Source organism: Cricetulus griseus, chromosome 4, assembly GCF_003668045.3.
Source record: "Cricetulus griseus strain 17A/GY chromosome 4, alternate assembly CriGri-PICRH-1.0, whole genome shotgun sequence".
In the NCBI taxonomy this organism is placed as follows: Eukaryota; Metazoa; Chordata; class Mammalia; order Rodentia; family Cricetidae; genus Cricetulus; species Cricetulus griseus.
The window spans coordinates 213018687-213034921 of NC_048597.1; the positions used below are offsets into that span (position 1 = coordinate 213018687).

The window sequence follows — 16235 nt, forward strand, 5'->3', positions numbered from 1 at the left end:
GGACAATCGGCACATGGGAATTAAAAGAAAAAAAGGTTAGTGCAGGATCAAACACTTAGGAAAGAATCACTGTAAAAAGCCATAAATCTGCTGTTGGTCTCTGGCCACAAGGCAGCTTCATTTTAATGAATTCTAAGCTCCAGACATACAATTAATTCAAGAGAAAAAAAAAACCTTGAAAAAACTTAGTTCATCTCTAGATAGTCAAGCAGACCTAATTGATGCCCATCTCTGCCTTTGAGAGTCTGGATAGCACTGGCAGGTGTGTGTGTGTGTGTGTGTGTGTGTGTGTGTGTGTGTGTGTGTGTGTGTGAGTGAGTGAGTGAGTGTTGGGGGATCTTGTTAATTCTCAGTCTGAAAAATTTTAAGTCATTGGCCTGATTGAAATGCACCCCATATTCTGTGGGTAAACAGCCCTGATGGCAAGGATATGAGTGAAGTTATTTCAACAACAGATGACGCGTAAATCCAGCTGATCGCTCCACATTTACTTGTAAAAAGTGTCACTTTGGATTTATTCCAACTTATTATCATCAACATTTGTCAAACCAAGTCACATTAGGCCCTTTACTCCTTGATTTGTTGGTAATTTTTAAGTGTTAGTACCATCTCACTTATAGGGCTGTATAGTTAATATTCTAGACATTTTCCCCTTGTATTTACTGTCTCACCCGGTCTACTTTGGAGCTGAATGTCAAAATCTGGACTGTTGTAATTTTACATCTTGTGCTGATGACATGGGGTTGTGGTTATCAGTGGGTACCTAAACAGTGAGATGTCAGTTTGATGTTCTGGCAACATTCATCTCAGGATCTGGCCATGTACCAGGCACAGGGTCTTCCACTGGAATGATGCCTACTTCTGTTTTAGAACCGCGGCATTGACAATGGATAAAGGGGGTGCATTTTAAAACTATATTATCTGTTTACATTAAAATAAAGATACTCTGTGTATATTCTCAAGAAGTGCACAATTTCTCAAGAAACACACTGTTAAGTTGAACATGATGGCTCATGCCTATAATTCCTATAATTCTAATATACAAGATGCTGAGGCAGGAGAATTACCATGAGTTCAAAGCCAGCCTAGTCCACATAGTCAGTTACAGCCAACCTGGGCCACAAAATTAGATTTTGTCTCCAGAAAATGATACTTGTGTGTCCATGCACATGTACCCATGGGTGGGTGTGTATGAAGACCGGAATTTAGACAGGAATTTAAGAATACAATGTGCAAATGCAGTATCCTTTCCTTCAAATTCATTGAAGAGAAAGAAATTTATCCACACAAGTTCTTCTAGAAGGAAGCTGGTTAACAGCTTTGTAAAAACCAAACTGGAAACAAGCCACATGGCTTTCAACTTGAGAATGAATTAACAAATAGCATTTTCATACAATGAAACAGTTCTTGGAGACCAAGAGAACAAGCTATAATAATGCATATAAATAAGATGGATATAGCTCATGGACATTTTTGATTAAAGGAAGTTAAATGCTAAAAAGTATATACTTTAAAGGACATTAAGTTGGGCGGAAAGGAGGGGGATAGATAGATTTTGGAGTAGTTGGAAACGGAGGTGAATGTGATCAAAACACATTGTTGAAAGCTCTTAAAGAATTTATTTTAGAAAAGTGCATACCTTTTATTCCATTTACATTAACCTGAAATGGACAAAATTAATTAAAGTGATAAAGGTTAGTAAGGAAATAAATTGGACTGGATGATGGAAATGCTCAAGTTTTGATTCTGTCTGCTGCCCTCTAATTGAGGAAATAAAACATCTTTCATTTCTCTAATAAGAATTCACTGTGATCTTCCTGGGTACCAAAGTTTGAAATGAGCTATAAAAAAATACTTACAGAGCCCTAAACTTGCCTTCTAGTTACAGTTTCATTATCACAGCAATATGCTTGCTTCTTTCCTCATTTTCATTTGTTTTATTTTATATAAATGTATGTATGTACGCACACACAGGTGCATGCATGTGCGTGTGATTGTAGCCATGTGAGGATACCATGATGTATGTGTGGTCAGAGGACAACTCTGAGCAGTCACTCAGCTCTCTCCTGCTGTTTTGTAGGATCCAAGGATCCAACTCAGGTTGTCAGGCTTGTGCCAAGTGCCTCTACCCACTGAGACATTTCACCAACGCTCTTTTAATTTAAACAAAAGAAGAAGTAATCTGGCTGTTTTTGCTCGATACCAGATTAGAAACAATAAAGAGTTTTGATACTTTTTAACTCTGAAACATGTGCTCATATTCAGACATGATTGCACTGTGACTGATGAAGGTCAGCTGCTCCTCCTGCTTAACCTTTCATGAGAGTGTGGTTGCCATATGATTTTTTTAACTTCAGAAAGTTTTGCATCTATTAAAACATCAGTGGTCATCGGAAGCTTCTCCTTTATCATTTGTCAATCCCAACCACAGTTCAGGTTCTGTTGGTACTGATGTAACACTCCCCAAAAGGCCAATTTCCAGTTTATAGCTTTGCCAAGCTTGCAGCTCGATAACTGGCCCTAGTGGAAGGCTGAGGGCACTGGGGTCAATGCAAAGCACAGCTCTGCTGCATGAAAGATGTGAGACTCCAGGCAGGTTATGACCCTCCAAACAGTTCAGAGAAAACAACCCAGTGTCCTCTGTCATCACTGGTGTGGCATCCTTTAAAAGTGCAATAAGGATAGAGAACTATAGAAAAGAACCAGCCAATGCAAGGGACAGAGTAGGCTTTCTTCTTCCCCTCTTTCCTAAATAAAAAGCTTGTGAGATGTATAAATAGAGTAATTATTTTGGAAATCCTTGTCTAAATGAAATATTATCTTACCTTCACCATTTGAAATGGGGGATGTTTTCAAAATGATGTCAGGTAGACGGATTTTTCCAGGACTTTGGGTGTAAGGCTGTGACCTGGGTTTGTGTTATAGCTCTGCAGCCTAAATGCCTGCTAACACTGAAATTGTGTTGGGGGAGGATTCGGTTCACTGTGTGGGGGCCCAAAGTCAGCCAACTCCCAAGAAGACAAGGACATTGGTTTTGATAACAGTAAATTTAGAAGCAAGATCTTTCTTCCTTACTAAATCAATGAATTCTGAGTCACATGGATATTTTGATGGGGTGGAGTTTTAGAGAGAGAACTGATAATTTTCTAAGCCCTTTCAAACCATCACTTTAGAAATCTATCTATTACTGCCATCCCTCTGGGCTGTTCTAAGGACCAGGGACACCAGCCTGAGGGACACACACACTCACAAACCCTCTTTGAGAGGTTTATAAAGAGCCAAATTCTGAATTCTACAGTGATGTTCAGATACAAATACTATAGAATGTACACCAGTACCTTTGCTATAGTCTGGCTAATGTCTAAAAATCTAAGGAATTTACTTTAGAAACTGAAAATAGTATCATTCTACATAACTCATCCAGGCACAGACCTGCTGACTTTTTAACTCTTTGTTGTAAATTGAGATTCTTCAGGTTGACTGAAATTGGGAATTAATTTGCTTCCCCCTGGTTACTAGGAATACATGTAAAATGCCAATTTCCTTATTATATTGGATTTGTACCTAGTCCTATTTCCTCTCTGGAAATAGTAGTTCAGACTGTGCCACTATTGGTGATGTGAACCAGACACCCTCTTCCTTCCCAGAGGGGCCTATCAGTGGGAAAAGTAAGGCCTCAGGGCTAGGGTAGAAGTCTGATAAATAGCACCCTGAAAGAATTGGGCAAACTATAGTTCGGAATCTTTTAAGGGGAGAAAACGTCCATTTGTTTCCATCTACAGTAGAAACCAAAGGATTCTGCTCTGTATCTTCCCTCTGGAACAGCCATGGGGAAACCTGATACAACTCTCCTCCAGACCATCTATCAGAAGGGGAAAAGGTGGACAAGACACATTTGTGAGTTACTTACTGCTCCAGATGCATCAACAAAACAGACAAAATAAATCTAAGCTTCTCCTGGTAAGAGGATTGCTGCCTTTTTGCTTGCTAGTCCTCTAGGGCAGTGGTTCTCAACCTTCCAAATGCTGTGTCCATTTAATACAGTTCCTCATGTTTAGTGCCTCCCCCACCCCCAACCATATAATTATTTTCATTGCTACTTTGCAGCTGTAATTTTGTTACTGCTTTGAATCTTAATGTGAAGATCCCTATTTTCTGATAGTCTTAGCTCATCCCCGTGAAAGGTTGGTGACCAGACACCAACTACTCTGGGGCCGGGTGGTCCTGCTAATTTCCAAGTCTAGCCACCTGGCCTTTTGTGGACTTCCTCAATTTACAACATTGTAAGTTAGCCAAATCTGGGTCCTATGCTTGCAACCCCAAATCTCTAAACATTATAGACTTTTTATCTAAGCTTGTCTCAAAATACAAAACCCCCATCAGTTACTATGGAGGATACTGGTAGAGGACCCTGGGGATGAAATGGATTCCGGGGGTCCTATAATCTAACCTCCCTAGTCTGAAGTTCTCTGTGGAGAAAGGGAGATGAGACAATTTAATTACATTTGGAACTGTGAGACTGTTAAAGCATAAAGATGAACGGAGTCACCTTTGTCAGCAGAAGGAAGGGAAGGGAGCAGTTCCCATGAGAGCACTGGTGTTTGGGGATGGATCAAGTTGATGAGACAAAGAGGCATGAGGTGACAAGTTGGAGCTTGCCAAGTAGGCTAGGCTAGCTGGCCAGTGAGTCTCAGGGCTCTGCCTGTCTCTATTCCCCCAAGTCTAGGATTGAACTCGGGTCCTCATACTTGTAAGGCAAATGCTTTACTGGCTGCACAATCTCCTCAGCCCTCAATGCTGCTTTAAAGAATAGAAATGGTTGTGCTTCTCATCATAATGGGCTATTTCTAGAAGCTAGAATCTCTACTAGTTGGACACGTTTGCAATGATTACGTATTTGAAGCAAAGAAAGCAAACACTATCCACATAGTATAAAATGAATACAGATAGATAGATAGTCAGCACTCAGACTCTTCCCCACCTCACCTTCCGAGGACCTTCATGGGCCAGCTGCAGAGAAAGCTGGCAGCTGGCAGCCCTTGCAAAGACTTTCTCCACTGCAGGTCCCTTCACCCAAGAGTCTGTCCTCCATGGAGAAGCTACACCTACTGAGTGGCTGGTTGTGGGATGAGAAACATTCTTAGCATTTTGTTCCATGCTTGGTCAGCTCTCTCGGGCTACATTAGCTCCAGAGATCCCCATGAGATCATCCCAGGCTATGGAGGGGACTTGGTCATGAACAACCTCTTCTGACCTGTCTTTCTTCTTTCTTTCCATTCAATTTTTGAGCTGTTTGGCTTTCAGGACATCCTGGCTCTTAAACTCAGAATGTGCTTTCAGAGGTACACAACCAACCACACTACACTTGGCATTCTGCATCAGGCAATTTTAAGAATATTACAAGTCACCTGACACCCCCCCACCCATTTTTTACAGGTAAGAGAATTGAGGCTCACAGAGGTAAGAACATTGCCTAAGTAAGACATTAAGTGACGGATCTGGGAGCAAACCCTAGTTCAGACGGGCTGCAGAGATGCAGTCTCTTGGGAAATTATTAACATCCCTCCTTCTGTCTTGAGCAATGACCTCACCCAGAGTGAGCAGCTGGTCTCTGTGCTTTGGTCCAGGTCAGATTTGCATGGTCCACATTGCCATTTGGGCTGGTTCACATCAGATTTTCTTCCCTTTTTCTTTACTTCCTGAGTGTCCATCTCTACTCCTGGAGGCACTGCCTATTGTTTTAACCTAAAAATAGAAGGCATCAGCTTTTACACATTTTCAAAAATTTCAATGTAATTATTTTTAAAATAGGCTCCGAAATTTTGTTTTCTCTCTATTGGCAACCGCGGTTGCCATGGAGTTCAAGTAATAGATTGTGATGTTTAACACTGAATTAATTACTACTTCTCACTCCTAGGGAACATCTAATTATACATATTCATGCCAGGCAGGATTTGATTTTAAGGAGAGAGAGAGAGAGAGAGAGAGAGAGAGAGAGAGAGAGAGAGAGAGAGAGAGAGAGCTTTTCCTGTATGAGACATGCAGGGGAAGGGAGTATAGACTTCAGAAGATGCACTTCCCATAATTCCCCCCTGTCATTATTTCTCCTGGATCTACATATGTGAAACCACGTTGTCTTTTATCATGAACGGACCCCCCCATCTGATAGTGATTCCTTTCTGTTGTTTTGAACAGTGAAAGGAGACTAAGTACAGTTATGTCCTGTAGGTCCTCCCTCAGCCTTGCCCTGGGGTCACATGTGTCATTAGGCTGTAAGGTATTACTAGAAATACCATCTACTTTATAGAATCAACTCCTGAGTGCGAATCCTGGCAAGTCAAGTCAGAATTAAGCCTCAACCACAGAATCAATAAATTGGAATAATGTTATCTATATGTAGAATTGACCCAAAGATCACATTAGGTGTCCTTGTAGGGGGGTTGCATGCACCTTAGTGTTCAGATGTGTTTGCCCAACCCCCAAATTCAGTGGTCAGAGGAGGATGCCTGGTGTCCTCTATCATTCTCTGCCTTATTACCTTGACACGGGGTTTCTCACTGAACCAGAAATGTGCCCTTTTGCCTAAGCTGATGGCCAGCAAACTCTGTCTCCAACCCCTACTTCTGGGGTTACAGGTTATGTAGCCACGCCTGACTTTTTATGTGAGCACTTAGAGTTTGAACTCAGTCCTCAGGTTTACAGAGCAAGCACTTTTATACAGTGAGCGGTCTCCTCAGATCCCATTAGGCTTGAAGTAAACTTGGTTGGCATTGTGCTTCTTTCTTATTCTTAGTGTAGAATATGGAGGTCTAATGAAAATAGAGATTCTAATTCAACTAGGTAGGGGCAGACACTCCCTCCCTCCTCAAATTAGGAATTAACTGACAACCTCTCAACTCAAGCAATTCTGCTGGTCTGTGGAATAATGAGAATTTAGAGAGAGAGAGAGAGAGAGAGAGAGAGAGAGAGAGAGAGAGAGAGAGAGAGAGAATGCGATGCATGTGAAGCTGTTAGTATCAGTCCGTAACTACACCTTACAGTGTACCCTGTGGACAGAATAGCACAAAACTTCACAACCATTAGCCATATAAGGAAACCGAGGCCCAGGAGAGCAGGCCCTGTGACAGGCCCCAGATGACTCTGCTGGGTTTCTCTGCTCCTAATGTAGACTCACCCAGTGAAGCTTCTGTTGTCTTCCTGTGTGGGCTGTTACAGTCCCCGCTGTTACTAATGGGAGTTACCCAAGCATGTGTTGGGGGAAAAGAACATAAATCCTGTAGTGTTTTTATAGACTCAACTAATAAAACAATTTCACGTTTTGCTGAAAAGCAGCTCCTTCTTGACAAGGACAGCATGACATGGAGAAATGTATGCTTTTTGATGCACTTATCAGATGACTACACTTTAAAAATTGAATTGGGCTTGTTCATTTGAAAAGGGAGCTGTGGCTCAGACACTTAGGAGACCTGAGTGGTTGAAAGTGTATAAAGGGACATGGTGCATTTTAAGATCAGGAGGTAGCCCCTAGCTGAAAAGAGCTAAGATTCTTACAAAACAGAAGCTGGCAACATTTCAGAGTGGGTAGGCGGTGTGTGTTTTATTTATACTCTTTTCATTTAGAGGTGGTGGGGAAATGCTTTCTATTGGAGAAAGGATGTTCCTGTATCCCTCGTGGATCAAGAAGAGTGCTTCTCTCTGCTGACTTCTGCATTAACAGCAGCAGCAGCACCATTTACCATCTTCCAAGCTTCCTGGCTTCTTTTCTGAAACGTCTAGGTTCTTCTGGCCTGCCCTTTCTAATTTCTTCCTTCTTTGCTGGTCTTTGGGCTCTATTGTTTTGGATCTTGGGCTAAGACTAGTATGTACTTGCCATTATTTCCTTAGCTGTTGACTTCTCTGGCTCTGGGCTCTGTTACTTGCACACCTCCCTGTGACATGCCAGAGAAACAATGTTAGTTCAGTCTTCCAATTATGCCCTGGCTCAAAACAGCTCTGCTGTCTTACAGCCCTTCTACTATCCCTCCCTCACTGATGGCACAGCTGTCACCAGGACCTTGCTGTGGCCTCTCTTTAAATGGATGGTCATTATGGTCTCTTTGTTAAAGAGTAAATTGGGATAACCTCAAGGGATGAGTGTGGACAATGGCCAAAGGGCTCATTGCAGATCCCAGAACTCTCATAGGATGGAGGTGGGCAGTGGCCAGAGAAACCTTTGTGCTGGTTTACAATTTTGTTAGGGTTTATACTGTTTTTTAAGCCTCTGGAACAGACAGCTTTCCTAAAAAGGGTTGTGTGTCCAGGTGATTGACACTTCCATTTGGATCTACTCTTTACGAGAGGGTAAAGAAGGTGACGGTAAGTCTTTGTTCTTTCTCTAAGAGGAAGATGTCTGTGAGACAAGAACCCCATAAAGTGTAGAGCTCTTGGAGCCAGGTATAGATGGTTATCAATTAATAACCTGCCTGAACGTTCAAGATGGCTTCTGAGGCCAGGGGTGTAACTTGGGTCCTATTCCTGTAGAATCTTGAGTTCCAGATGTTGGCTTTACAGGGCTGTCTTATACAAGGGAGGGGGTTGAGCCCTAAGTCCATCAAAGCTGGAAAACCTCTTGCTCTGAAGTGAAGTAGCCCTTGTTTCACCTCTGTATTGAGACAGGAATTAGAATCTGTTAATTCTGAAAACACACAGCTTTTCAGATTAAAGGGAAAAAAAAAAAACACCTTATGTATTCTTCTTGGAAAACATGCTAGGACCAAGTAAATGATAGAACACATCTCATGTTAATAAGTTTCGGAACATAAAAATAAAATATTTATTCCAGAGGCTTGTCATCTCCATGCTAGGATATCTAAGTTAACTTCTCTGTGGGTTCCTAGTCACTAGATTTTTTCCTCCTCCATAGTCTCAAGTATAAAGTAGCCCAGAGCGCTTTTCTGTCTTTCACTTTGTCCGCATGCTGTCAGTTTGTCCAGCTTTAGGATACCACAGGCCCCTTCTCCATAGCTCTCTCTGGATTGCCCAGTGATGCTTTCTGATTTTCATGCTAAATAAGTCTTCCTTCTGATCTTTCTATCTCTTGGATATTTTTAGATTGCAAGTGTGTCCACCTCCACCACCCACTGTGGCTCCCTACTGGGCCTGCTCAGACAAACTATGCATATTTAATTCTTCTAATCTTACTTTATCCGCCAGCCACACCAGTTTCTTAAAATTGTGTTGTTGTTCTTTAGACCTCCTCTTGATTGTTGATGCCCTGTGCTCCCACAGATAGAATTTCTGAAATGGCATCTGAAGGCATAGCCTGAGTCTCACCTCTGCGTTTTGTGCCTCAATTAAAGACAAGCAATGCAGAAGGATGGATGTCTATAGTAGTCACGACTGGTGTTTGCTACCCATTTCCAGTTCTGTCCTCTGGACATGGAGTATGACTGCATCCCCCAGGCCCTTATAGTTGATAGGGCTTCCATTGTGACTAATCCCAGCAAGTGAACAATGATTTAATGGGTCGCCTTTAAACTAGTGAAAGACTCTGGGGTGTCGGTTTTCTCTCTGGAACAGCAGCTGCTAATGTTTAAGGTAGTGGCTTCTGTGTATGTCTGAACCCTGAATGATGAACAGAAGAGGCCCTACCCAATCTGTGCTGCCCTTGTAGCCAGAGGGAGTATACCCTTAGGAGTCCACCCTTCTAAAAGTTGAGATTGGAACTCTATTTGTCATTGTAAAATAGATAATGTGTCAACAGAAGAGGATACTACTATACCTATACCTTAATATGAAAGGTAGATGTACCAGCTTCTGGACCGGTCTGTCCTGACACCCTGAGCCATTTTTGAAGCAGTAGCCTTCTCTAGCTATTGAGCACTCTGGTTTGTTTCCATTGGCCTCTGCACTATGGGGTAAGAACAGTGTGTTGCCCTGCCACCGATGTTGCTGGCAAAACTCAGACCCAAGCAAGTCACTCACAACCAAAATGTGTTTCGGAACAGAATGAATAAAAGATGGCACATGCTTTCAGGCGTCCACAGTCCCACAAGATATTTGCTATTTATTTTCAGGCCTGTGGGTCCCCAGGCAAAGCTCAGAGAAGCTTGAATTCTTTTGTTTTTATTTGAAGATGTAGAAAGTGTGCTTTGGGCTAATCAACAAAACAGCAGGCTTCTCTGCTTTTGGTTTTGCCCTTGAGGCTGGATCTCTGCTTTGATTGGATATTCACCTTGCTTTGCATCACATAAATACATACTGAATATTTATCTTTGACTTTCCCCCTTCCCTAGCATTTGTTTTACTCTGCCCCTTCCCTCTGGAAGTTAAATGTCTTTGCTATGCTTTCATCTCAATATCTCTAATTGTATATATTCTTTGGCTAGAACTGAACTTTCCAGGCTCCATGTTTTCCCTTCAGTTTGGCTATCTTAAATTTCATCTCCTTTATTTCCCCTTGGGAACCACAAACACCAGATCCTAATTGCAGTCCTTGGTGATTTAGACTCTAAGTTATGGCACAGGGATAAAAGTCTTTAATTTGTTCTTTATTGACTGGAAGACACCCAGGCAGGCAGCAAGCTGAAATTCCTAGGGAGTACAATTGATTTCCAAGCCATCCTTTATGGGCCTCTCACTCTCTCCCTCATATTTGAGTAGGAAGCAGTACCCTTCAACACTGTCTTTCTGAAAGTCATGTTCCTTCCTCGGTCAGTCAATAGCAATGTAACCTTGGGCAAGATGCTCAATCTCTTTGCGACTCCACCTTTTGGTGGACCTGCTTATAGCTATCACTGAGGTTGAATGCGATGATGCACTTAACATTTAAATGTTTTAGCCAGAAACAGACAGGGTACTGTTTCTTCTGGAGAAATAGCTGTGCTCTTTATATTTGAGCATGTGCATCTTGAAATTCACTATAATAATTGTTAGCGTGGGAAAAATCTACATGACAACATCCCTCTGGGACACTCAGGGGCATAAGAAATTTACATGGGGACTAATTTGAATAGCATTCTCGCAGAAAGGGTGAGAGTCAGGATTGGGACAGAAGGGAAACAGGAAAGATGGACCCTATAAAGGGAGCTTTGGATATAGCAAAAAGCTGAGCTTGTGCTAGGACATTCTCCTTCTGGGTGTGAAGCCATGGGCTGGCTTTTATTTCTCTTTCTATGTCCTAACCCAATATATTTATTTAGATTATTTCTAGGAATTAATATATGTATGCATGTACTTTTTGAAACACCACACACACACACAAATGCATGTGTTCAATGTATATCACTTGATAAATTAGGGGTAAACTATACAACCCAAGAGACCACCAGTCTCAAGGTCATTTGTATATACATTGCCCACCAAAGTATCCTTTATTCACCTTTATTGTTACTATGAAATTATGTGTATGTAGTAAGAACAGTGAGCATAAAATCTGCCTTTGAAGCCAACTGTAATTGTACACTATGGTATCATTGTCCAGAGGCCCTGTGCTGTCTGTCTAGCTGATACCTATACTTTATGATTTGTATAACTGCGATTTTATACCTTTATAGACCATCTATCACCTCTCCTCTGGCTCCCCCTCCTAACCCTGGCCACCAGCATTTTCTTCTTTCCTTTATTTCCCCTTAGGAACCACATTCTGGATTCCATGTGTGCAATCACACAGTTTTGTCTTTCTAGGTCTAGATGATTTCAGTTGACACAATGTGAATAACCCTGCACTAAATTCAGAGATACTGATTTTCCTGGAAGGTCCTGGTTTCAATTCTTTTGCAGAAGTTAACTTACTGAGTCAAAGACTTGATCCAGTTTTAAAAACTGTTTTGTGAAAACTCCATAGTTTTTCCATAACCAGGTTGTACATTCCCACCAACTGTGAATGTAGACCCCTTTCCTCTTTGCCCCCATGGGGACTTGTTATCTCTTGGAGTTTTGTTTTGCTTGTTTGTTTTCTTTTGCTAACAGCCATCCTCATAGGCGATGTCTCATGATTTCCTAAAAACTTATTTTTCTTTTTAAAGAAGTGTGTGTATATGTCTGGCTTTGTGCACAGGGGTGCAATGCCTATGGAGACCAGAAGAGGGCATCGGGTCCCGTGGAGCTAGTGTTACAGGCTATTATGGGCCACCAGATGTGGGTCCTCTGTAACAGCAACAGAAGCTCTCAACAGCCTAGCCATCTCTCCTGCCTACTTGTTTTGTCTTTGGTGTGTGTTTTCATAATGATTTGGTGAGCATATGTTCATAGGACTTTTGGCCTTTTTGTTTTGTTTTGTTTTGTTTTTTTGTTTTTTGAGACAGGGTTTCTCTGTGTAGCTTTGGAGCCTATCCTGGCACTCACTCTGGAGACCAGGCTGGCCTCAAACTCACAGAGATCCACCTGCCTCTGCCTCCTGAGTGCTGGGATTAAAGGCGTGCGCCACCAACACCCAGCTGTTTTTATATGTTCTTTAGAGATATGCTTTTTTGCCTGAGTTTTAATCAGATTTCATTCTTGTTTTTGTTTTGCTATTGAGTTACATGAGTTTAGTTACTTGTATATTTGAATAACTAACCTCTTTCTGTGTGTGTGTGTGGGGGGTGTGCACGCCACCTACAAATGTTTTCTCCCATGTTACCTTTTTTAAGTTCCTGACTCTCTGGTTTGCTGTGGTCTCCATTTGTTTCCCTTTTTTTGTCACTGCCTATGCTTTTAGTTTCCTATCCAAAGCAGCACGGTCAAGTTTGGTTTCCAGGAGCTCATCCTTCCTCTGGTCCGCCACACCCAGGAATTTATAATTTTACCCCTTACTTTTGACCCCCTTGTACACTGGTCTTCATCTCTTTCTCCTCCTCCCCCCTTCATTCCGCTGCCTTTTGCTTCTCCCCCCCCCGTCTTCCTTTGCTGCTCTACTTCTTCATTCTTCTCTGCTTTGACTCCTTTGCAATGTGTATGTGTGAGCGTGTGCGTGAGTGTGTGTGCATGTGTGTGAGCTGTGTGAGCATGTGTGAGTTGTGTGAGCACATGTGAGTGTGTGTGTGTGTGTGTGTGTGTGTGTGTGTGTGTGTGTGTGTGTGCATGTGTAAAGATTTTCGAAGCAAGCAAATGAAATCTAAAATACCAACTACCCTGCTCGAGCTAATCTGTTTGATGACTTCATAGCATAGTCCAGTTGAAGCTGTATTTCTGTATTAAAGTTCACAAATATCTATAATTTCTGCTGCATGACTGTGACCTGTTCTCACTTGCTCAAGTAAACACTGCCCGGTATTTGTCTGCTTTCAATTTCTTACTAGCACATGTTCTATTGGGTTTTCATTAACCCTGGTGTATTTTCATTTCAATCTTATTCAATTTCTGTGACCACACAGTTGTGGTGTGACCCTTTCTCTTCTGATATCTTTCTTGTCTCTAAGTATTTGTTGAAGTTTTGTAGATAAGGGGAGAGGTCATATTCATTTTATATTGCTATTTTATCAAATTATCACTAATTCAGTGGGCTTGTAACTATAGAAAACACCCCTTTGCCCTGAACAGCATGTTCACAGAATTCAGGACTTTATAAGGTTTCAGTGTTTTGTTGGGACAGAGAAACTTGCTCAATGTGTCTACCTCCTCCTACCTACACTTGCCATAGATATCTGCTCCCTAGTGATTTCCTGTGCGCCAGCTTCCTAGGGCACTGACATCATGGACACTAGTTCCTGACCTCTGAGATCTCCCAGGCCTCTGAATTTACCAGGAAGGCAGGTCTGATGCTTTGGTGGTATGCACACTTTTCTTTTTTGTCTTATCTCTTCTTTAAAATCTTGGAAAACCTCTAGTGTAGGCAAGAAGACCCTATATTCCATGCCTACAGCCTCTGTTTTGTGTGCAATGAATTTTGATAACCGTAAACTTTCTCATCCCCAGTCCATTCCCCTGAGTAGACATTACGGTTTGCGAGGTAAACTCAAGAAGACTCGCCTGCCATTCTTTCTCCCCTACCAGACCCTACTTCAGAGGGAAAGGGCATGGCTTAAACTATCTGCTGGACATCAGAGCAGGAAAATCACTGAAAAGCTCTGTAGTTTTATGACTTCTTGATTGCCTATGAGATTTAATTTTTTCCCTTCACCTGAGTCTTAATACCAGCTGATGAAGTTGACTGTGTTTTCATGCCTCAGGCTTACAACCATAAAATTACTGTGTTCTGATTAATATCTCAAGGTGAAGTTCATACTCTAAATTAAATGTCATTTAGTTGTATGTGGAAGGATGGCATCGGGCCAACAGAAAGGTTCTCATTAACTTCCAAGACGCTTTTAGAAGACCCAGATGAAATTTCAAGTATCTAATTATATTTGAGGCCTGCTTGGTTACTGCCACAGAATATTCAATGCCTAAGTTACCAGTTAGCATGATTCAAGATGCAAGTCCATAAAAGTGAAATTACTCTCAGTTTTATGACTTCCCATGATTTACTTGTACATCTGTCAGATTTTACTTTTCATAGCAGGCTATGATAATACCTTCTGCTCCATGTGTTCTTCTTAAAGCATGACCTTTCTGCATTGGTACATGTGAATGCTGGAGTCTTGTCCTCTTGTCTTGCATGTAGCCATCACTTTTGTGGGAACACCTCACTCAGTGCAGTGCAGGACTTCTGAAACAAAGAAAGGAAAGCAGCTTCTGTCTATCTCTTAGAACATGTGTTCTTGGTGCCAATTTATCACATAATGGTAAGTTCTGGGCCACGTGAAGACAACCAATTGTAGGTGTTCTGGCTGCTAGCCAGCAGCAAGCACCAGACACAGGAGTGAGGAAGGATTTAACAGGATGCTTACTGGCTACAACTTCAGGAGAGGCCCAAGTAAGAATCATCTAACCGAACCTCCCCCATGCCCAGAACTGCACTGCATTGGCTGATGGTTCTCTTTCCAATGGTGAGGATTGGAACCATGGCCTTGCACATGCTAGACAGGCACTCCCCTACTGAGATACATCCCCAACTAAATGATGGTTCTTTTTTTTTTAATGATGGTTCTTATACCATCATATTTGGAATGATACTTTTAGAGGAGAAGATGTGAAAAATTGGAAGAGCATATTGGTTCAGGGACAGAATCAACCTTGAACTAGAAGGTGTAAAATTTGTTAGAGTCCCTGCTCGTAGTTTTGCTGATGCTGATTTCTCTCACCTGTCTCTCTATCGTGCCAGGGCATTTTCACACATGCGTATTACTACACGCATCTACACGATATTTTCCTTCAAATTAGTTAATCACAATAATGTCTCTCCCCAGGGCACCAAGAAAAGCAAGCTGTGGACTTTCTAGATTGCACATTTCTCAGTTTTGCATGGTTCATCCCATTCATATGGGCATGAGGATAGAAAACTCACAGAATGGGTAACAAGAATTCTCCTGGATTATCCTCAAGGCAGATGAACATGAAAAGTCGTCAGGATTATGCTTGTTTGGAATCCAGACTGCTTGTAGATATCTTACTTCAATAGTACACCATCTAAAACACACTGGCTTAAATAGCTATTTTTATATCTCACTGATGGGGGATTCCTCTGTATGCTGTGACTATGTGTTCTCTTATTGATTGATGAATAATGCTGTTTCAGCCAATGGACAGGCAGATGTAGGTAGGCAGGAATTCCAAACAAAGAGGCAGGGAAAAGAAAGACAAGGACAGAAGCCATGTACCTGCCGGTGAGTCAAGAGACCTGGTCATCACCAGTAAGCTAAGGCCATGTGGTGATACATGGATTAATAGTAATGGATTAATAATTAAGTGAGAGATAACCAGTAAAAAGACTAAGCCAATGGTCAAACAATTATAAATATATATTAAGTCTCTGAGTGGTTATTTCATAAGCAGCTGTGGGGACAGGTGGGCACTGAGAAACCAGTCCGGTGGGACTGAGATAGATGGAGAAAGTCCACAATTACATCTCAATGTTTTGTGGGCCAACAGTTCATATTGTGCCCAGATGGGTTGTTCTTCTGGTCTCTTGTGGAATTTATCATGTATTGATGCTTAGTTGCAGGTAAAGCCTGGAAGATGACTGGAGAAGTGGGGATGACTAAGCCACATGCTTCTTAAACTTCATTGGATTAGCTTGGCCTTGATCATACAGGACTATAGTTAGGTATTTCTTTGGAGAATCTTCTTTTCTGTTTGGTTTTTGAGACAGAGTCTTGCTATGTAACACTGGCTGTCCTAGAACTCACTATGTATAATAAGTTGGCCTTAAACTCATAGAGATCTGCCTTCTGAGT

The 16235-nt window shown here is 41.7% G+C and overlaps 1 protein-coding gene across 1 annotated transcript in view; it reads left to right on the forward strand.

Annotated features, from left to right (window-relative positions):
- Cpne4 (copine 4) overlaps positions 1-16235 on the forward strand; it is a 321642-nt gene that overhangs the window by 78245 nt on the left and 227162 nt on the right. The window lies entirely within an intron of this gene.